General features: G+C 50.0%; 1 protein-coding gene across 5 annotated transcripts in view; it reads right to left on the reverse strand.

Annotated features, from left to right (window-relative positions):
* Positions 1 to 244: 244 nt before the first annotated feature.
* LOC119953866 overlaps positions 245 to 23,042 on the reverse strand; it is a 75,459-nt gene continuing 52,661 nt past the window's right edge. For all 5 annotated transcript variants that reach the window (XM_038778468.1, XM_038778467.1, XM_038778466.1 and 2 more), the window contains 2 exons: positions 5,787 to 5,913; positions 245 to 348 (listed from right to left, as the gene is read on the reverse strand). The gene's annotated coding sequence lies outside the window, so the exon portion shown is untranslated. The remainder of the gene's footprint in view (positions 349 to 5,786; positions 5,914 to 23,042) is intronic.

A 23,042-nucleotide genomic window follows, 5' to 3' on the forward strand; every position in this document is an offset into this window, starting at 1 on the left:
GACCAGTAAGTGTTACAGCCTGCCAGCTTCTTCCAATTGTCATTCAGTTGTAAATTGTACAATTCTTTACCACGTGCCTTGAGAAGGACTTAAAAATATTCAGCCTAATACATACAAACTGCTCCCAGGATCAGGAGATAATATACATTTGCAGGTGAGTCATTTCATTCAGCCGAAGACAAACCTTTCCTCGTGAATATATCTAGAATAAATAAGCTGATGCATTGGATCCATCAGATTGTAGTCTGTTTTATGTTTTTCTGTTTATTCAAGAGAGAATATATGGTGATTGTTGTTTCTGCCTCAGTTACACTGTTCACTGTAATTGCCAGGGATTGGTTAGTAAACCTGTTGGATAAAACAAGAAAGAGTAAGTTTAGGATTGAAAGGTGTTAAATGTGGCTCAATGGGTATGTCTTCTGTGTCACTAGTTTACAGGTTCATGTCCCACCATGTATATAATCGAGACTGACACTTCCACTGTGTAACTGAGAGGGAGCTGCAAAATTGCCATATTTAACGATGAAATGTTAAACTGAGGCAGTCTGCTATCTCAGATGGTTGTAAAAGATACATTGCAAGGGGATGGTGGGTGATGGTGTCCCTGGACTAGCAATCCAGAGTCCCAGGGTAATGTTTTGTGGACCCAGGTTCAAATCCCACCACGGCAGCTGATGAAATTTGAATTAGATTTTTTTTTAAAATCAGGATTAAAAGCCTAACGAAACCATTGACCATTGTTGTAAAAACCCATCCGATTCACTAATGCCCTGATGTGGCCTACTGTGGATGTGGTTCCAGATCCACAGCAATGTGGCTGACCCTTTGACGGGGACCAGGGATGATTGTGGTGAATGATGGAAGTTTGGGGTGCGGGGACGGGGGACGGGGGGGGGGGGGGGGGGGGGGGGGGGAGGGGGGGGGGGGATGTGGCGGAGGAGCTGCAGGGCAGGCAAAAGACCTGGAGAACATGGGTTCATATGCCCCACCGTGGTAGATGGTAGAATTTAAATCGAAGTGCCACAGAGGATATTTGTCACGGTGGTCTGCTCGGGCCAATTCTGAGGTATGGGGCTTGAGTCCTGTGTAGGTCCGACCAGATAAGGAATACAGTAATACAAACCTGCGCTTGTATGGTATTAATAGAACATAGAACAGTACAGCACAGAACAGGCCCTTTGTCCCTCGATGTTGTGCTGAGCTTTGTCCAAAACCAAGATCAAGCTATCCCACTCCCTGTCATTCTGGTTTGCTCCATGTGCCTATCTCCAATAACCGCTTGAAAGTTCCTAAAGTGTCCGACTCCACTATCACAACAGGCAGTCCATTCCACACCCTAACCACTCTCTGAGTAAAGAATTTACCTCGGACATCCTTCCTATATCTCCCACCCCGAACCTTATAGTTATGCCCCCTTGTAACAGCTACATCCACCCGAGGAAATAGTCTCTGAATGTCCACTCTACCTATCCCCCTCATCATATTATAAATCTCGATTAAGTCGCCTCTCATCCTCCTCCGCTCCAAAGAGAAAAGCCCTAGCTATTCTGACAACAATGCCAGTTTCTTTCTATCCCCGAATGCTATGTCCAATTAATCTGGTAAAACTGCAACTTCTCCTCCAAAGCCAAATATGTCCTTCCTGAGGTGTAGAGCCCAGAGCCGAGCACAGTTACTCCAGGTGGGTTTAATGAAGGGGCTACCCAAGTGAAACATAACTTCCACCCCTTTGGACCCAGGGCTGTTTAAATGCCTTTTTTTGAAGTACTGAGATCTGTCTCCAAATTTGGCATTGAAGTCAACCCAGTATGAATAAAATAACGAGCTTCAGCCACTATCTTACCTCGAACAGCCTGGTGGGGGAGCTGTTTTGGGAATGCATCCACTCTGCAGTCATTGGGCGTCCAGGTGCCAGAGGTTGGAGCAGCAGCACAGAAAGATCGAATGGATGGTGAGTAGCATCGCAAGTTCTAAGTAAAATCAAGTTTAAGAGGAAAATGTGAGGAATTGGTGTCAACTTTTATGATACACTTCTGGGAAAGACTTCCAAGAATATCAACAATCATCTGTGCATATAGGTAACAAAGAGTTATAACATTGGCAGGTGCTCCAGGAGAGACCACAGGCTCCAATGGAATATCTGAGCATTGTTAATGGTATATTAGGAATCCTTGCAATCTTATTCCTTGAGCAAGAGTTTATACCAGGCAACTTTTAAACACTGTTGATCGTGACCTATAAGTCGACCCGGGATATAAGACTAACCCATTTATTCGGCCCCAAAATCATGTTTTTGCACATGCTTGGTGTACCCCCTCCCCACCTCCCCTTTTCTACCATGACCTTCTATACTCATATTAATAGTCAGCCTCAATAGCATAGTGGGCTAAACAGCTGGCTGGTAATGCAGAACAATGCCAGTAGTGTGGGTTCAATTCCCGTACCGGCCTCTCCGAACAGGTGCTGGAATGTAGCGACTAGGGGCTTTTCACGGTAACTTAATTGAAGCCTACTTGTGACAATAAGCGATTATTATTATAAATGGATGTTTTACTTACTGCTACCTTATAACTGAGTGCAAGAGATCACTCAGGTAAAATGGGCTGACATGATACATGGGAATGTAAGACACATCCACACAGAGCATACCCCAGATGGCGAACAATAAAGATGGTGACCACCCACACCAATGCCAAGAGTTCACGTTAATATTTTCCGTATAAGTTGGCTCCAGTTTTTGGAGGGATCTTTCAAGGCTTCTGGCATCTAAAGAGGAGGTGCTTGAGAAGGTAAGGATAAAGGAGTGATGGGAAAGAGCCGTGGTGAATAAAATCCTCCATGAGTGTTTTTCAAACTTTTTTTCCCAAACCCACTTTTACTAATAATGCCAATGTTCGCAATCCGCCATTATTGTTTACCTTTAATGCGACAGGTGAGCTTGATTGGTCCTCACAATCTCACTTGCTTTGTCATTCAACGTTACGTTTCTGCTAAGGACTTCAGCTGATCATTCTCGCTGCATCCTTTAAAAAGTATCAAGAGGTTTGACCTCAAACTCACCATGCTTAGTCTTCAAATGTCTTTGAAGTTTTGAGGGTTTTAAACTTTCATTTGCCAGTACTTCCCTGCACATAACACACATGGGCTTTGAATCCTGACTCGCATTGGCACAATTAACAAAGCCATACTACAATAAATCATCTTTATATTGCTTTGTTCCTGATTTCAGCTTCTTCTTAATGGGCTGTTCACCAGAGGCCCTGGGGCTTACACCAGCACTGTTTTGACCTGCTGTGGACTCTCCTGTGCAGCTCTCTCTCCAGCAGATTCAGTTCTGAGATCCTGACCTGTTTGTGTCTCTCCCTTATTACGAAACAATCCATCTTCAGCTCTTCACAGTCCTGCTGCCTTTCTTGCAGGCAGCTACAAAATGGAGGAATCTCTCATCCGTGATTTTGTGCCCAGATGTACAGAGCGCATCATATCAGTGTACATACGGGGCGCATAACCTGCTCTCTGCTGCTGCTTCTGTTGGGAAGACTCCATCGTTTAAAAAACATTTAGTCCTGGGACAGAGTGCTGACATCAGGGGGAGGTGGTCTGACCTTCTGGGCACCAGGTCGGCACAGTGCCAGATCTGCCAAAGGGGGCACGTATGTGGACAGCTGTCATTCTTGAAAGCAGATCGTGGCTGTTGGGTGCTTCTCCAGCGATTGGGAACGGTGCGACCGATCGTTCCACAATCCTCCGGACACCTGCCCAGGGGTCGCAGCCCTTGAGTTTGAAAATGACTGTTCTAAAAGATTACCGATTGAGACCATTCCACCGATATTGCATTCCTCTCCCACTTACACATCAATTGGTAATCTTCTAAAACAGTCATTTTCAAACTCAGGGTCTCAACTCACAGGCGGGTGTTGGGAGGATCGCGGAACTCACGTTCGCGGAATACTCAATTGCGGGAAGAAGTGCCCAACGACTGCGGCCAGCTTTAAAAATGCAGGCCACTACCGGCCTTCAAGAATGCCAGCCCTCAAGCGCTTGTGTGCCCGCTCAGCCGAATGTAGCAGTGTGTAGGCCCGGAGACCAGCGGGGCAGACCGCCTCCTCCATACATCAGTGCGTTGTCCCAGGAGCAGATTATTTTGTAAATCGATGGAGTCTTCCCAGCAGAAGTGGTGGTAGAGAGCAGGTCACGCGCCCCGTGCACTGACGTCACGTGGTCTGGACACAAAATCACTGAAGGGATATTCCTCCATATTGTAGCTGCCAACAAGCAAGCAACAGGACTGAACAATGTAGAGTAGATCTCATTGGGAGCGGCAAATGCAAAAGGTCAGATTGAAGGAGGTGCACGTGAAGCGCTCCCTCCCCTGAAAAGAACGGTTGGGTACTTGGATGGTGAGAAGGCAGGAGATCATTGTGTAACTGAGAGGGAGCTGCAAAATTGCCATATTTAACGATGAAATGTTAAACTGAGGCAGTCTGCTATCTCAGATGGTTGTTAAAAGATACATTGCAAGGGGATGGTGGGTGATGGTGTCCCTGGACTAGCAATCCAGAGTCCCAGGGTAATGTTTTTGTGGACCCAGGTTCAAATCCCACCACGGCAGCTGATGAAATTTGAATTAGATTTTTTTTTTAAATCAGGATTAAAAGCCTAACGAAACCATTGACAATTGTTGTAAAAAACCCATCCGATCACTAATGCCCTGATGTGGCCTACTGTGGATGTGGTCTCCAGATCCACAGCAATGTGGCTGACCCTTTGACGGGGACCAGGGATGATTGTGTGTGAATGATGGACGTTTGGGGTGCTGGGGACGGGGGGGGGGGGGGGACGGGGTGGGGGGGGGGGGGGGGGGAGGGGGGGGGGATTGTGGCGGAGGAGCTGCAGGGCAGGCAAAGACCTGGAGAACATGGGTTCATATGCCCCACCGTGGTAGATGGTAGAATTAAATCGAAGTGCCACAGAGGATATTTGTCACGGTGGTCTGCTCGGGCCAATTCTGAGGTATGGGGCTTGAGTCCTGTGTAGGTCCGACCAGAAAGGAATACAGTAATACAAACCTGCGCTGTATGGTATTAATAGAACATAGAACAGTACAGCACAGAACAGGCCCTTTGTCCCTCGATGTTGTGCTGAGCTTTGTCCAAACCAAGATCAAGCTATCCACTCCCTGTCATTCTGGTTTGCTCCATGTGCCTATCTCCAATAACCGCTTGAAAGTTCCTAAAGTGTCCGACTCCACTATCACAACAGGCAGTCCATTCCACACCCTAACCACTCTCTGAGTAAAGAATTTACCTCGGACATCCTTCCTATATCTCCCACCCCGAACCTTATAGTTATGCCCCCTTGTAACAGCTACATCCACCCGAGGAAATAGTCTCTGAATGTCCACTCTACCTATCCCCCTCATCATATTATAAATCTCGATTAAGTCGCCTCTCATCCTCCTCCGCTCCAAAGAGAAAAGCCCTAGCTATTCTGACAACAATGCCAGTTTCTTTCTATCCCCGAATGCTATGTCCAATTAATCTGGTAAAACTGCAACTTCTCCTCCAAAGCCAAATATGTCCTTCCTGAGGTGTAGAGCCCAGAGCCGAGCACAGTTACTCCAGGTGGGTTTAATGAAGGGGCTACCCAAGTGAAACATAACTTCCACCCCTTTGGACCCAGGGCTGTTTAAATGCCTTTTTTTGAAGTACTGAGATCTGTCTCCAAATTTGGCATTGAAGTCAACCCAGTATGAATAAAATAACGAGCTTCAGCCACTATCTTACCTCGAACAGCCTGGTGGGGGAGCTGTTTTGGGAATGCATCCACTCTGCAGTCATTGGGCGTCCAGGTGCCAGAGGTTGGAGCAGCAGCACAGAAAGATCGAATGGATGGTGAGTAGCATCGCAAGTTCTAAGTAAAATCAAGTTTAAGAGGAAAATGTGAGGAATTGGTGTCAACTTTTATGATACACTTCTGGGAAAGACTTCCAAGAATATCAACAATCATCTGTGCATATAGGTAACAAAGAGTTATAACATTGGCAGGTGCTCCAGGAGAGACCACAGGCTCCAATGGAATATCTGAGCATTGTTAATGGTATATTAGGAATCCTTGCAATCTTATTCCTTGAGCAAGAGTTTATACCAGGCAACTTTTTAAACACTGTTGATCGTGACCTATAAGTCGACCCGGGATATAAGACTAACCCATTTATTCGGCCCCAAAATCATGTTTTTGCACATGCTTGGTGTACCCCTCCCCACCTCCCTTTTCTACCATGACCTTCTATACTCATATTAATAGTCAGCCTCAATAGCATAGTGGGCTAAACAGCTGGCTGGTAATGCAGAACAATGCCAGTAGTGTGGGTTCAATTCCCGTACCGGCCTCTCCGAACAGGTGCTGGAATGTAGCGACTAGGGGCTTTTCACGGTAACTTAATTGAAGCCTACTTGTGACAATAAGCGATTATTATTATAAATGGATGTTTACTTACTGCTACCTTATAACTGAGTGCAAGAGATCACTCAGGTAAAATGGGCTGACATGATACATGGGAATGTAAGACACATCCACACAGAGCATACCCCAGATGGCGAACAATAAAGATGGTGACCACCCACACCAATGCCAAGAGTTCACGTTAATATTTTCCGTATAAGTTGGCTCCAGTTTTTGGAGGGATCTTTCAAGGCTTCTGGCATCTAAAGAGGAGGTGCTTGAGAAGGTAAGGATAAAGGAGTGATGGGAAAGAGCCGTGGTGAATAAAATCCTCCATGAGTGTTTTTCAAACTTTTTTTCCCAAACCCACTTTTACTAATAATGCCAATGTTCGCAATCCGCCATTATTGTTTACCTTTAATGCGACAGGTGAGCTTGCTTGGTCCTCACAATCTCACTTGCTTTGTCATTCAACGTTACATTTCTGCTAAGGACTTCAGCTGATCATTCTCGCTGCATCCTTTAAAAAGTATCAAGAGGTTTGACCTCAAACTCACCATGCTTAGTCTTCAAATGTCTTTGAAGTTTTGAGGGTTTTAAACTTTCATTTGCCAGTACTTCCCTGCACATAACACACATGGGCTTTGAATCCTGACTCGCATTGGCACAATTAACAAAGCCATACTACAATAAATCATCTTTATATTGCTTTGTTCCTGATTTCAGCTTCTTCTTAATAGGCTGTTCACCAGAGGCCCTGGGGCTTACACCAGCACTGTTTTGACCTGCTGTGGAACTCTCCTGTGCAGCTCTCTCTCCAGCAGATTCAGTTCTGAGATCCTGACCTGTTTGTGTCTCTCCCTTATTACGAAACAATCCATCTTCAGCTCTTCACAGTCCTGCTGCCTTTCTTGCAGGCAGCTACAAAATGGAGGAATCTCTCATCCGTGATTTTGTGCCCAGATGTACAGAGCGCATCATATCAGTGTACATACGGGGCGCATAACCTGCTCTCTGCTGCTGCTTCTGTTGGGAAGACTCCATCGTTTAAAAAACATTTAGTCCTGGGACAGAGTGCTGACATCAGGGGGAGGTGGTCTGACCTTCTGGGCACCAGGTCGGCACAGTGCCAGATCTGCCAAAGGGGGCACGTATGTGGACAGCTGTCATTCTTGAAAGCAGATCGTGGCTGTTGGGTGCTTCTCCAGCGATTGGGAACGGTGCGACCGATCGTTCCACAATCCTCCGGACACCTGCCCAGGGGTCGCAGCCCTTGAGTTTGAAAATGACTGTTCTAAAAGATTACCGATTGAGACCATTCCACCGATATTGCATTCCTCTCCCACTTACACATCAATTGGTAATCTTCTAAAACAGTCATTTTCAAACTCAGGGTCTCAACTCACAGGCGGGTGTTGGGAGGATCGCGGAACTCACGTTCGCGGAATACCTCAATTGCGGGAAGAAGTGCCCAACGACTGCGGCCAGCTTTAAAAATTGCAGGCCACTACCGGCCTTCAAGAATGCCAGCCCTCAAGCGCTTGTGTGCCCGCTCAGCCGAATGTAGCAGTGTGTAGGCCCGGAGACCAGCGGGGCAGACCGCCTCCTCCATACATCAGTGCGTTGTCCCAGGAGCAGATTATTTTGTAAATCGATGGAGTCTTCCCAGCAGAAGTGGTGGTAGAGAGCAGGTCACGCGCCCCGTGCACTGACGTCACGTGGTCTGGACACAAAATCACTGAAGGGATATTCCTCCATATTGTAGCTGCCAACAAGCAAGCAACAGGACTGAACAATGTAGAGTAGATCTCATTGGGAGCGGCAAATGCAAAAGGTCAGATTGAAGGAGGTGCACGTGAAGCGCTCCCTCCCCTGAAAAGAACGGTTGGGTACTTGGATGGTGAGAAGGCAGGAGATAAAGGACAGGTGTTGCACCTTCTGTGATTGCATGGGAAGGTAGCGTGGGAAGAGGGTGAGGTGTTGGAGGGTGATGGAGAAGTGGGCCACAGTATCCCGGAGGGAACGGTTCCTGCAGAATGCTGACAGGGGGGAATAAGGCAGGATATATTTGGTGGTGGCATCATGCTGGAGTTGGCGGAACTGGCAGAGGATGATTCTTGGAGTGCGGGCCCTATCTTGGTCCTGGGAGGGAGGGGAAGGGGTTGAAAGCAGGGGTGTGGGAGATGGGTCAGAAGATTGTTCACGAGCAACTTCCAACATTTTAAATGTACATTGCTGAGTGTGCAGGATAACTGAATTCCTGAAACCAACAAGTCTAGACTCAGAAACTGTCACCGTAAATAGATTAGGAAGCATATTAAAAGGTAAAAGGAGTATATAAATCCTGTAGATAGAAAAAAGGGTCAATGGGCCAAACAGAAGAAAATACAGAAATAAGATTAGGACAATTAAAGGGGAAAGCAGCAGATCCAGTGACAGCTGGGACACGTGTAACAGCAAAACATTTCTCCAGTACCACAACAGCCAATGGTCGGTCAGGACAGGGATGAAACTATTAAAAAATGTAATTAGGCTCGAAACTGAGGATGAGCTCAAACCTGTAAATATTCACAGTGAGCCCTGTCAAGTATTTGCATGAACAACATGCTTTCTTTCAAACAAAACTATCCCAAAATATAATCAATGACGGCACCATGGGTGAGATGGAATTCCAAAACAGGTGAAATGGGAACACAAAGCACAAATTCCTGAGGAAGTGGTGGTATTTATCCCAGAGTGCCATACGAGGGAGGAGGTTGGTGAGAGATGAACAACCATTATGAGGGGATGAATGGAGACTGAGATGGAACCAGGTCATTATGGTGTTTATATTCACAAAGGTTGACAAAACAGACATGGGCAACTGCAAACCAATTACAATTACTTCCATTCTATGTACAACAGGGAATTGTATATCAGGAGCAATTCCAATTCTCTTCCCGCACTGGAATTCCAATTCCAATTCTCTTCCCGGAATAAGTTGCTAGTCTGTGGCCAGAGATGATGTGGAGATGCCGCCGTTGGACTGGGGTGCGCACAGTAAGAAGTCTTACAACACCAGGTTAAAGTCCAACAGGTTTGATTCAAACACGAGCTTTCGGAGCACTGCTCCTTCCTCAGGTGAATGAAGAGGTATGTTCCAGAAACATATATACATACACAAATTCAAAGATGCCAGAGACTTCTAGCTTGAGAGGTACCACTCCACATTAAGTATGGCTGACCGGGAGCCTCCCCTGTTATTATCGCCAGCCATTGGCAAGTTGGGGGGATTTGTGGGTTAACACTCAACCTGTTTGGCCATATTTTGAATGCACCTTCCTTGGTCATCAAGTGCTGGACTGGGACTTGAACCTGGAGCTTCTGCCTCAGAGGCAGGAATGCTATCCACTGCAGTACAAGACCTACATTAGGAGTAAATCTGAGGTTAACATATACTACAATAAATTGATTAACAACAGTCATTGTGGTGGGGAGGGGGTGGATCCTCCTTGACTGACCGTCGCAACTTTGAAGAAGTCCCTAAGCAAACTGTGGTAAGCCCTTCAATTTACAAAAGGCTTGCAATGAAGTTCCACATAAAAGGCTATTTAAGGGTGGAACGGTGACAAGGTAGTTAGCACTGCTGCCTCACAGCGCCAGGGACCCAGATTCGATTCTGGCCTTGGGTGACTATGTGGTGTCTGTACATTCTCCCGTGTCTGCCTGGGTTTCATCCGGGTGCTCCGGTTTCCCCTCACAGTTCAAAGATGTGCAGGTTAGGTGGATCGGCCATGCTAAATTTGGCCCTTAGTGTCCAGGGATGTGCAGGTTAGGTTACAGGGTAGTGCAGGTTGGACGGGGGAGTGGATCTTAGGTAGGGTGTTCTTTTGGAGGGTTAGTGCAGACTCAATGGGCAAATGGCTGTAGTGATCTCTGTATATGTTAATACATGATTAGTTAATGTGCAGTCAGTGCAGTCAGATGATCACTAGGTGGCACCACTAACAGGAACTATATAAGTAGTTTCCCGCTCTTTCTTAGTGTTAGTGTGTGTGTAGTGCTGCAAGAGTATAGACGTGTCCAGCTCAGAGTGAAGTGTATTATATTAATTGTGAGTATAATCTAATCTCAGTTGATTCTATTACCAGTCAAAGTATTAAAGTAAAGGAACTCACAAGTATATTATTTTGTTACTCAATAAATTGTCATCAACGGACTTCCGGTGGCGGCAATGCGGAGCTAAGCCGCACGTTCGGCTGCTCCCGCTTTTTTTTGGACTTTCGGGCTCTTTTAAGAGCCCTCAACACACTGTTTTGATTTTTCCCTGGGGGGAAACACAGCCAGTGTGCCCAGCGGCCGGTGGATCGACTGGACTCGCAGTGGAGCGGTCCAAAAATCGGTTTTACCTCAGAGAAAGGCAAGAGGCAGAAAAGGCAAGATGGCGGCGGGCGGGGAAGCAGCAGCAGCGTGGCAGCAGTGGGCGCGGGAGCAGCAGGAGCTGCTTCAGTGCTCCTTCAAGGAGCTCAAAGCTCCGTAGAGCCGTTTAAGGCCTCGCTGGATAAGCTGGTGGCGACTCAGACGGCTCAGGCCGTGGGAATTCGGGAGCTGTGGCACAAGTCTTCGGAGAATGAGGATGAGCTTTTGGGCCTGGCAGTGAAAGTGGAGTCGCACGAGGCACTGCATAAGAAATGGCAGGCGAGGATGGAGGAGACGGAGAACCGCCCCCGCCGGAAGAATCTACGGATTTTGGGCCTCTCGGAGGGGCTGGAAGGTTCGGATTTGGCGGCCTATGTGGTCTTAATGTTAAACTCGCTGGTGAGTGCGGGGTCATTTCGTGGTCCCCTGGAGCTGGAAGGCACCCATCGAGTGCTGCAGCGGAAGCCCAGGCCGAACGAACCGCCCAGGGTGGTGTTGGTCCGTTTTCACCGCTTGGTTGACCGGGAGTGCGTGTTGAAGTGGGCGAAGAAGGAGAGGAGCAGCAGGTGGGAGAACACGGACGTTCGGATTTTTCAGGACTGGAGCGCGGAGGTGGCGAGGAGAAGAGCTGTCTTCAATCGAGCGAAGGGAGCGAAGGGGATGAAGATTGGCCTTCTACAGCCGGCTCGCCTCTGGGTCACGTACAAGGGCCGCCTGCTCTATTTTGACTCTCCGGTGGAGGCCTGGGCTTTTGTCCAGGCTGAGAACTTGGACTCGGACTGAGGACTGGGGGGATGGGGGGAAATGTACTTTGTTTGGAGGCTTTGCCCTCTTAGGTATCCTTTCGCCTATATAGGCTGTGTTTGCTGATGGTTTTTTCCAGTTTGTTTTCGCAGTTTTCGCTTTTTTGGTTATGGTTATTTGGGTTCTTTCGGGGTTTATTGGGGCTGTTGGTTATTTATTGTGGTGCTTCTTTTTTTTCCCCACTGGTGGGTTGGGGAGCAGGTTGGGGCCCCGATTGGTCATGTGTCTGCCTTTTTCCCGCGTGTTGGGGCGAGGGGTGGGGCTCGGGTTGGAGGTGCAGGCTTTCTTCCCGCGTCGGAGGAATTGGGGGCGGGTCTGGCGCTGGGAGGGAGGGGTTGGTGGCTGTGTAGCATCCGGGGGGGGGGGGGGGGGGGGGGGTCGTGGTTATGGCGGGAGTAGCCGGGGTCAGCAGAAGTCAGCTGACTCACAGAAGTATAATGTTGGGGGTAACGCAGCTAGAGGGGGCCCTAGTGTGGGGGGGGAGTAGGGGGGGGTGCCGGGTTGTTGCTGCAGGGACTGTGAGGCGGGGTTGCAGGGGGTCTGCCACCTTGGGGAGCGGGCTTGGGGGGGGTTCCTTGGGCACGTGGTGGATTGAGGAAGGGCTATGGCTGATCGGCGCAGAGGGAAGGGGACGGCCCCTCGGGTTCGGTTGGTCACATGGAACGTGAGGGGGCTGAATGGTCCGGTGAAGCGATCCCGGGTCTTGGCTCACTTGAGGGGGTTGAGAGCGGATGTGGCTATGCTCCAGGAGATGCACCTCAGGGTTACGGATCAGGTGAGGCTAAGAAAAAGTTGGGTGGGACAGGTGTTTCACTTGGGGCTTGATGCAAAGAACCGTGGGGTGGCAATTTTGGTGGGTAAGAGCCTGTCGTTCGTCGCGTCCAAAGTGGTGGCGGATAGTGCAGGTCGATATGTGATGGTGAGTGGGAGACTTCAGGCGGAGCAAGTGGTCTTGGTTAATGTTTATGCCCCCAACTGGGATGATGCGGGCTTCATGCGGCGAATGCTGGGCCTGATCCCGGACCTGGAGACAGGGGGATTGATTCTGGGTGGGGACTTTAACACGTGCTGGATCCGGCTCTGGACCGCTCGAAGTCTAGGACGGGCAGGAGGCCGGCAGCGGCCTCGGTGCTGAGGGGGTTCATGGATCAGATGGGAGGGGTGGACCCTTGGAGGTTTTTGGAGTTGAGAGGTAGGGAGTTCTCCTTTTTCTCCCATGTTCATAAGGCGTACTCCCGGATTGACTTTTTCGTGCTTAGCAGGGCGCTGATCCCGAGTGTGGTGGGGGCGGTGTATTCGGCGATAGCCATTTCTGATCATGCTCCACATTTGGTGGACCTGGAGCTGGGGGGGAGAGGAAGGATCAGCGCCCGCTGTGGAGGTTGGATGTGGGGCTTTTGGCAGAGGAGGAAGTGTACGGTCGGATCTGTAGGGGTATAGAGGGGTATCTGGAAACCAATGACAACGGGGAGGTGCAGGTTGGGATGGTTTGGGAAGCGCTAAAGGCAGTGGTTAGAGGGGAGCTGATATCTATTCGGGCGCACAGGGAGAGGGTCGAGAGGGAGAGGCTAGTGGAGGAGATGGTCAGGGTGGATAGGAGATATGCAGACATCCTAGAGGAGGGGCTTCTGAGGAAGCGGCGCAGTCTCCAGGCGGAGTTCGACGGTTTAACCACCCGTAAGGCGGAAGCGCAGTGGAGGAGGGCACAGGGGGCTATGAGTACGGGGAGAAGGCAAGTCGGATGTTGGCTCACCAGCTCCAGAAGCAGGAGGCAGCTAGAGAAATTGGGGGAGCCACGGATGCAGGTGGGAACTTAGTGCGGGGTGGAAAGGACATCAATGGGGTGTTCAGATCCTTTTATGAGGGGCTGTACCAGGCGGTACCCCCCGGGGAGGCAGGCGGGATGGACCGCTTTTTGGATAAGCTAGAGTTCCCAAGAGTAGGGGACGAGTGGGTGGAGGGTTTGGGGGCCCTAATCGAGTTGGAGGAGCTGGTGGAGGCAGTGGGGAGCATGCAGACAGGGAAAGTGCCGGGGCCTGACGGGTTCCCGGTGGAATTTTATAAGAAATTTTCAGATTTGCTGGGCCCGTTGCTGGTGAGGACCCTGAATGAGGCTAGAGGGGGGGGGGGGGGGGGGGGGGGGGGCTCTGCCCCCGACGATGTCCAGGGCCATTATTTCTTTGCTCCTGAAGCGAGACAAGGACCCCCTTCAGTGTGGGTCTTATAGGCCGATCTCGTTCCTTAACGTAAATGTAAAGTTGTTGGCAAAGGTGCTGTCCAGGAGGGTGGAGGATGTGGTCCCGACGGTGATTCATGAGGACCAAACGGGGTTTGTAAAGGGAGACAATTGATTGCCAATGTGCGGAGGCTCCTGAATGTTATGATGATGGGGCCGGTGGCTGGGGAGTCAGAAATAGTGGCGTCCATGGATGCGGAGAAAGCTTTTGATAGGGTGGAGTGGAGTTACCTGTGGGAGGTGTTGTGGAGGTTTGGGTTTGGTGAGCGGTTCATTAGCTGGGTGAGGTTGCTGTACAGCTCCCCGGTGGCGAGTGTGGTGACGAATGGGAGGAGGTCGGCGGACCTTTGGCTTTCCAGGGGGACGAGGCAGTGGTGCCCCTTGTCTCCCCTGGAGGGAGATACGGGAACTCCCGTTGAGGAGGGCTGAGGGGAGCTTTAGGTATCTTGGGGTCCACGTGGCTAGTACCTGGGGGGGCTATGCATAGGCTTAACTTTTCGAGGCTGGTGGGGCAGATGGAGGAGGAGTTCAGGAGGTGGGATGCGCTGCCGCTCTCGTTGGCGGGCAGGGTCCAGTCGGTTAAAATGACGGTGCTCCCGAGGTTTTTGTTTCTTTTCCAGTGCCTCCCCATGTTGATCCCGAAGGCTTTTTTTAGAAGGGTGAATAAGTCGATTCTGGGGTTTGTGTGGGCGCGGAAGGCCCCGAGAGTAAGGAGGGTATTTTTGGAGCGAAGAAGGAAGGTAGGGGGCCTGGCGCTGCCCAACCTGTGTGGGTATTATTGGGCGGCGAACATGGCGATGATTCGCAGGTGGGTGACGGAAGGGGAGGGTGACGTATGGAAGAGATTGGAGGTAGCGTCCTGTGGGGGTACGAGCCTGGAGGCTTTGGTGACGGCCCCACTTCCACTCCCCCCGGCAATGTGCTCCACGAGTCCGGTGGTGGTTGCGTCCCTTAAAATCTGGGGACAGTGGAGGCGGCATAGGGGGGAAGTGAAGGCCTCAGTTTGGGCCCCGATACGGGGCAATCACCATTTTGCGCCAGGGAGAATGGATGGGGGATTTGGGAGTTGGCACAGGGCAGGCATTAGACAGTTTGGGGACCTCTTCCTGGATGGGAAGTTTGCGACTCTGGAGGAGCTGGTGGGGAAGTGGAACCTCCCTCCTGGGAACGCTTTTAGGTATATGCAGGTCAGGGACTTTGTTAAGAGGCAGGTGGCGGAGTTTCCGCGGCTGCCGCCAAGGGGGTCGGTGAAGGAAAGATCTCGGCTATTTACCAGCTGATGCAGGAGGAGGAGGCCTCAGTAGATGAGCTCAAAGCGAAATGGGAGGAAGAGCTAGGGGAAGAGATTGAGGATGGGACGTGGTCGGACGCCCTGGAGAGGGTGAATTCTTCCTCCTCTTGCGCACGGCTCAGCCTAATTCAGCTGAAGGTGCTGCACAGGGCGAACATGACGGGGGCAAGGATGAGCCGGTTTTTCGGAGGGGAAGACAGGTGTGGGAGGTGCTCGGGTGGCCCGGCAAACCACACCCATATGTTTTGGGCATGTCCGGCCTGGAGGGGTTTTGGAAGGGGGTGGCGGGGATTTTGTCGGAGGTGGTTGGGTCTAGGGTCAGGCCGGGCTGGGGGCTCGCGATCTTTGGGGTAGCTTCAGAACCGGGAGTGCAGGTGGCGAGAGAGGCCGGCATTCTGGCCTTTGCGTCTCTAGTAGCCCGGCGCAGGATTCTGTAACAGTGGAGGAATACGCGGTCCCCGAGTTCGGAGACCTGGGACAACGACATGGCTGGGTTCATCAGGTTGGAGAGGATGAAATTTACCCTGAGGGGGTCGGTACAGGGGTTCTTTTGGCGGTGGCAGCCCTTTCTCGATTTCCTGGCGAAGGGGTAGAGAGTGGTCGGTCTCTGCAGCAACTGGGGCGGGGGGGGGGGGGTTTTGGATGGTTGGGGGGGGGGTGTGCGGCGGTGGGTTTGTTATGTTATTTTCTTCTTTCTTGTATTGCTATTTGTTATTATTTATTTTGGGGGGGAGAGTTCTTTTCTTGTTTTGGTGCGGAAACACGCCTTGTTTGTTTTAAATTGCGGGGAGAAAAATGTGCTATTGTTATTGTTATTAAAAACTTGAATAAAAATTATTTAAAAAAATAAATTGTCATCAACAGGAACACTTTGATTGTTTGTCATCATGTTAAATACAACTCGCGAGACAAATGAGTAATATCTATATCACATCTCTGTAATATAACAATGGCTTCCTTCTGCACTGTTGGGATCAGCGGTGTGCAGAGGGGGGGGGCCGACGGTGCGCTGGCCCCGGGCAGCTATTGGATGGGGGCAGCACCGCGGTCGGCCGGAGCGCGCCTGCGCACCGCGGTCGGGTGGAGCGCGCCTGCGCACCGCGGTCGGCCGGAGCGCGCCTGCGCACCGCGGTCGGCCGGAGCGCGCCTGAGCACCGCGGTCGGCCGGAGCCCGCCTGCGCACCGCGGTCGGGTGGAGCGCGCCTGTGCACCGCGGTCGGCCGGAGCGCGCCTGCGCACCGCAGTCGGGTGGAGCTTTGGACTCGGAGGCTGGAGAGGGAGCAGAAAGGGCGCGAATTCTCCAGAATCGACGGCAATGCCACCATGGGTGAGTTTTATTTATTCTTTATCTTTATCTTTTGATCTATTTTAAAACTCTTCTTTGCACCCTCTCTGTAGCTGTCAACTTACTAAACTGTCGTGCCCAGAATTTGACATTTGGGCCAGGGGCACCCATTTGGGACAGAACCAGTATTTTATGAAGATTCATCATGGCCTCTTAACTTTTGCCCTCTTACCCTTTATACTTAAAGCCCAGGGTCCTATAAATGGGAGATTCTCAGAGACTGGGGCAGCACGGTAGCATGGTGGTTAGCATAAATGCTTCACAGCTCCAGGGTCCCAGGTTCAGTTCCCGGCTTGGGTCACTGTCTGTGCAGAGTTGGCACGTCCTCCCAGTGTGTGCGTGGGTTTCCTCCGGGTGCTCCGGTTTCCTCCCACAGTCCAAAGATGTGCGGGTTAGGTGGATTGGCCATGCTAAATTGCCCGTAGTGTCCTAAAAAAGTAAGGTGGGGGGGTGGGGGGGGTTGTTGGGTTACAGGTATAGGGTGGATACGTGGGTTTGAGTAGTGTGATCATTGCTCGGCATAACATCGAGGGCTGAAGGGCCTGTTCTGTGCTGTACTGGTCTATGTTCTACGTTCTACTTGACTGCAAGCTGCTGGAGCTCGGATCTTGAACAGAGCTTTATATCTGGATTTGGGGACCCTTTATGCACTGGCATAGTGCACAAACAGGCCCCACATGACCAGGGTTTTGTGAAGAAGAAGGGATCTGGAAATGTGTCGACTGTGAAAATTATATTTGTGGAAATTGGGTGAAGTAATGCCGGTGTTTGATGAGACTTGGTGCTAAAGCTTTAGAGAAATGAAGATGGAATTTGATTTGAAGAAGTTCAACGTTTTGAAGGATATTGTGGCTGAAATGAATGCGATACGTGCTGAATGGGCTGACTGAGAAATGTGTGAGATATGTCTTTGTATCTGCTATGTGTAATTTATCGGTCATATTATTGCAATTTTCCTGTTAATTCATGTTTAATTTACGTTGATTTTGGTGTGATTGCTGATATAAAAGTGAAGTCTTGTATATTGGTCTTAGTTGGGTTGTTTGTAGTTTGTTTCCACAAGGGTCATAACAGTATTTCCATGACGTTGCTGCTCTTATCCTTCTCCATGGGGGTTGCAGAGGAGGGAGGCACAACTTTCGAGACATAACATCTCACCCATTGCTGCAAAGCAAAATGACTGAAGAAGAGAACAATATCCCTAGAATCCCAGCGCTAAGGGGAAATTGACTAACTCTTACAGCGCAATTTAACCTCAGGCAGCCGTCCTATACCTTAGAGATGACCTAGAGGCAGCTTGGGGCCTGTCGTGAAGGTGAGTGAGTGCCTTTAAATTTGCTTACCTTTCACCGGGAGCAGGGTTTGAGGGAATATCAGGTAAGCTCTTCGTTTCTTTTTCTTCTTCTTGTTTTTTTTTAAATCTAGAGGTGATGTCAGGGAAGGCAGTACAATGCTCCTCCTGCAGAATGTTTGAGGTGAGGGACGCCGTCAGTGTCCCTACTGATTTCATCTGTGGGAAGTGCACCCAACTCCAGCTCCTCAAAAACCGTGTTAGGGACCTGGAGCTTGAGCTGGATGAACTTCGGATCATTCGGGAGGCAGAGGGGGTCATAGATAGGAGCTTCAGGGAAGTAGTTACACCAAAGACTGGAGATAGATGGGTAATTGCAAGAGGGACTGGGAAGAAGCAGTCAGTGCAGGGACCCCCTGCGGTTGTTCCCCTGAGTAACAAGTATACCGTTTTGGATACTTGTGGGGGGGACGACTTACCAGGGGTAAGCCATGGGGTACTGGCCTCTGGCACGGAGTCTGTCCCTGTTGCTCAGAAGGGAAGGGGGGAAAGGAGTAGAACATCAGTAATTGGGGACTCAATAGTCAGGGGCACAGATAGGAGATTTTGTGGGAGCGAGAGAGACTCACGTTTAGTATGTTGCCTCCCAGGTGCAAGGGTACGTGATGTCTCGGATCGTGTTTTCCGGGTCCTTAAGGGGGAGGGGGAGCAGCCCCAAGTCGTAGTCCACATTGGCACTAACGACATAGGTAGGAAAGGGGACAAGGATGTCAAGCAGGCCTTTAGGGAGCTAGGATGGAAGCTCAGAGCGAGAACAAACAGAGTTGTTATCTCTGGGTTGTTGCCCGTGCCACGTGATAGTGAGATGAGGAATAGGGAGAGAGAGCAATTAAACACGTGGCTACAGGGATGGTGCAGGTGGGAGGGATTCAGATTTCTGGATAACTGGGGCTCTTTCTGGGGAAGGTGGGACCTCTATAGACAGGATGGTCTACATCTGAACATGAGGGGCACCAAGATCCTGGGGGGGAGATTTGTTAGTGCTCTTTGGGGGGGGTTTAAACTAATTCAGCAGGGGCATGGGAACCTGGATTGTAGTTTTGGGGTACGGGAGATTGAGAGTATAGAGATCAGGAGCACAGATTTGACTTTGCAGGAGGGTGCCAGTGTTGAGGTAGGTGGTTTGAAGTGTGTCTACTTCAATGCCAGGAGTATACGAAATAAGGTAGGGGAACTGGCAGCATGGGTTGGTACCTGGGACTTCGATGTTGTGGCCATTTCAGAGACATGGATAGAGCAGGGACAGGAATGGTTGTTGCAGGTTCCGGGGTTTAGGTGTTTTAGTCAGGTCAGAGAAGGGGGCAAAAGAGGGTGAGGTGTGGCGCTGCATGTCAAGGACAGTATTACGGTGGCGGAAAGGATGCTAGATGGGGACTCTTCTTCCGAGGTAATATGGGCTGAGGTTAGAAACAGGAAAGGAGAGCTCACCCTGTTGGGAGTTTTCTATAGGCCACCTAATAGTTCTAGGGATGTAGAGGAAAGGATGGCGAAGATGATTCTGGAAAAGAGCGAAAGTAACAGGGTAGTTGTTATGGGAGACTTTAACTTTCCAAATATTGACTGGAAAAGATATAGTTCGAGTACATTAGATGGGTCGTTCTTTGTACAATGTGTGCAGGAGGGTTTCCTGACACAATATGTTGACAGGCCAACAAGAGGCGAGGCCACATTGGATTTGGTTTTGGGTAATGAACCAGGCCAGGTGTTAGATCTGGAGGTAGGTGAGCACTTTGGAAACAGTGACCACAATTCGGTGACCTTTACGTTAGTGATGGAAAGGGATAAGTATACCCCGCAGGGCAAGAGTTATAGCTGGGAGAAGGGCAATTATGATGCCATTAGACATGACTTAGGATGTGTAGTTTGGAGAACAAGGCTGCAAGTGTTGGGCACACTGGATATGTGGAGCTTGTTCAAGGAACAGCTATTGCATGTTCTTGATAAGTACGTACCAGTCAGGCAGGGAGGAAGGGGTCGAGCGAGGGAACCGTGGTTTACCAAAGAAGTGGAATCTCTTGTTAAGAGGAAGAAGGAGGCCTATGTGAAGATGAGGCGTGAAGTTTCAGTTGGGGCGCTTGATAGTTACAAGGAAGCGAGGAAGGATCTAAAGAGAGAGCTAAGACGAGCAAGGAGGGGACATGAGAAGTCTTTGGCAGGTAGGATCAAGGAAAACCCAAAAGCTTTCTATAGGTATGTCAGGAATAAAAGAATGACTAGGGTAAGAGTAGGGCCAGTCAAGGACAGTGGTGGGAAGTTGTGTGTGGAGGCTGAGGAGATAAGCGAGATACTAAATGAATACTTTTCGTCAGTATTCACTCAGGAAAAAGATAATGGGCGAGATTCTCCCAAAACGGGAGAAATCGTAAAGCTGGCGTAAAACCCGGGCGGGTTTTACGGCAGCGCGCCCCTTCCCGACGGGGGACCGATTCTGGTCCCCGGTCGGGGCTAGCAGCCCGACGCCGTAGGCTCCGGCAAGACGGGCTTAACGAAAATCGTTAAGCCCGCTTGCCGGAGTTAGCGCCGGCTGACGCGTCATATGACGTCAGCCGCGCATGCGCAGTTTGGAAGACTCAAACCCGCGCATGCGCGGGTGACGTCATCGCGTTTTTGCGCGAAACCCGCGCATGCGCGGGCCGGGTTGCCCCTCAGCCGCCCCGCGAATGGATACTGCGGGGCGGCGGAAGGACAAGTAGTGCGCGGGCATCGGGCCCGCTGCCCGCGATCGGTGGGCACCGATCGCGGGCCCATGGCACCCTTGGCACGGCCGTGGTACGGCCGTGCCAATCGGTGCCATGGTTATTAATAGCGAGTTTGTGACGCCGTTTTTACGAACGGCAAGACCAGGTGTGTTTGCCGTTCGTAAAAACGGCGGAAAGGGCTGGGACTTCGGCCCATCTAACAGCTGAGAATCGCTGCCAGCCGTAAAAAAACGGCGGCAGCGATTCGGGTCGGGACTTCGGCGGGGGGGGGGGGGGGAGAATAGCGGGAGGGCGGCAAAAATGTCGGGAAGGCCCTCCCGCTATTCTCCCACCCGTCGTGGGGGGCGGAGAATTTCGCCCAATATTGTGGAGGAGAATGCTGAGACCCAGGCTATTAGAATAGATGGCATTGAGGTGCGTTGGGAAGAAGTGTTGGCAATTCTGGACAAGGTGAAAATAGATAAGTCCCCAGGGCCTGATGGGATTTATCCTAGGATTCTCTGGCAAGCCAGGGAAGAGATTGCTGAGCCTTTGGCTTTGATTTTTAGGTCATCATTGGCTACAGGATTAGTGCCAGAGGACTGGAGGATAGCAAATGTGGTCCCTTTGTTCAAGAAGGGGAGTAGAGGTAACCCCGGTAACTATAGGCCGGTGAGCCTAACGTCTGTGGTGGGTAAAGTCTTGGAGAGGATTATAAAAGATATAATTTATAATCATCTGGATAGGAATAATATGATTAGGGGTAGTCAGCATGGTTTTGTGAAGGGTAGGTCATGCCTCACAAACCTTATCGAGTTCTTTGAGAAGGTGATTGAACAGGTAGACGAGGGTAGAGCAGTTGATGTGGTGTATATGGATTTCAGTAAAGCGTTTGATAAGGTTCCCTACGGTCGGCTATTGCAGAAAATACGGAGGCTGGGGATTGAGGGTGATTTAGAGATGTGGATCAGAAATTGGCTAGTTGAAAGAAGACTGAGAGTGGTAGTTGATGGGAAATGTTCAGAATTGAGTTCAGTTACGAGTGGCGTACAAGGATCTGTTCTGGGGCCGTTGCTGTTTGTCATTTTTATAAATGACCTAGAGGAGGGCGCAGAAGGATGGGTGAGTAAATTTGCAGACGACACTAAAGTCGGTGGAGTTGTAGACAGTGTGGAAGGATGTTGCAGGTTACAGAGGGACATAGATAAGCTGCAGAGCTGGGCTGATAGGTGGCAAATGGAGTTTAATGTGGAGAAGTGTGAGGTGATTCACTTTGGAAAGAATAACAGGAATGCGGAATATTTGGCTAATGGTAAAATTCTTGGTAGTGTGGATGAGCAGAGGGATCTCGGTGTCCATGTACATAGATCCCTGAAAGTTGCCACCCAGGTTGATAGGGTTGTGAAGAAGGCCTATGGTGTGTTGGCCTTTATTGGTAGAGGGATTGAGTTCCGGAGCCATGAGGTCATGTTGCAGTTGTACAAAACTCTAGTACGGACGCATTTGGAGTATTGCGCACAGTTCTGGTCGCCTCATTATAGGAAGGGCGTGGAAGCTTTGGAACGGGTGCAGAGGAGATTTACCAGGATGTTGCCTGGTATGGAGGGAAAATCTTATGAGGAAAGGCTGATGGACTTGAGGTTGTTTTCGTTAGAGAGAAGAAGGTTAAGAGGTGACTTAATAGAGGCATACAAAATGATCAGAGGGTTAGATAGGGTGGACAGTGAGAGCCTTCTCCCGCATATGGAGGTGGCTAGCACGAGGGGACAATGCCTTAAATTGAGGGGTAATAGATATAGGACAGAGGTCAGAGGTGGGTTTTTTACACAAAGAGTGGTGAGGCCGTGGAATGCCCTACCTTCAACAGTAGTGAACTCGCCAACATTGAGGGCATTTAAAAGTTTATTGGATAAGCATATGGATGATAAGGGCATAGTGTAGGTTAGATGGCCTTTAGTTTTTTTCCATGTCGGTGCAACATCGAGGGCCGAAGGGCCTGTACTGCGCTGTATCGTTCTATGTTCTAATGATAAAGAGGTCAGTGAATAGCTCTAGAACGGGTGCAACTACGTTTTCTATAGGTTTTTTGGTGATATTTAATTAAATATTTACGTGGGGCTTTGGGGCATACAATCAAGATTTGCCCCGGGCATCACCAGACCTCTGCACGCCACTGGTTGGGATTCTATGTGAAAGCTATGGCGATTCAGGATACGCCCTGCAAATAAAGTTAGAAAATGGATGACGGTCAGGAAACAAGGAGTAATCATTCGAGGATCATTGTTAGTGTGGTAGGAAGTGGGTAACTTCAAACCTTGCAACCACACACGTGGCTGTTTCGAATTTTGCACCAACAGTCTGGATTCAATAACTCAGTGAAAAGTAATGGGAAAGGCATTTCTATGTTGCAAATCATGTGGCGATGGGCGTCAAGACGTCAGAGTCTGAATGTTGTTAAAATTGGAGGAACATGAGCACTTTAGCTCGAAAGGAGG

This window comes from Scyliorhinus canicula, chromosome 19, assembly GCF_902713615.1.
Source record: "Scyliorhinus canicula chromosome 19, sScyCan1.1, whole genome shotgun sequence".
NCBI classification, from domain to species: domain Eukaryota; kingdom Metazoa; phylum Chordata; class Chondrichthyes; order Carcharhiniformes; family Scyliorhinidae; genus Scyliorhinus; species Scyliorhinus canicula.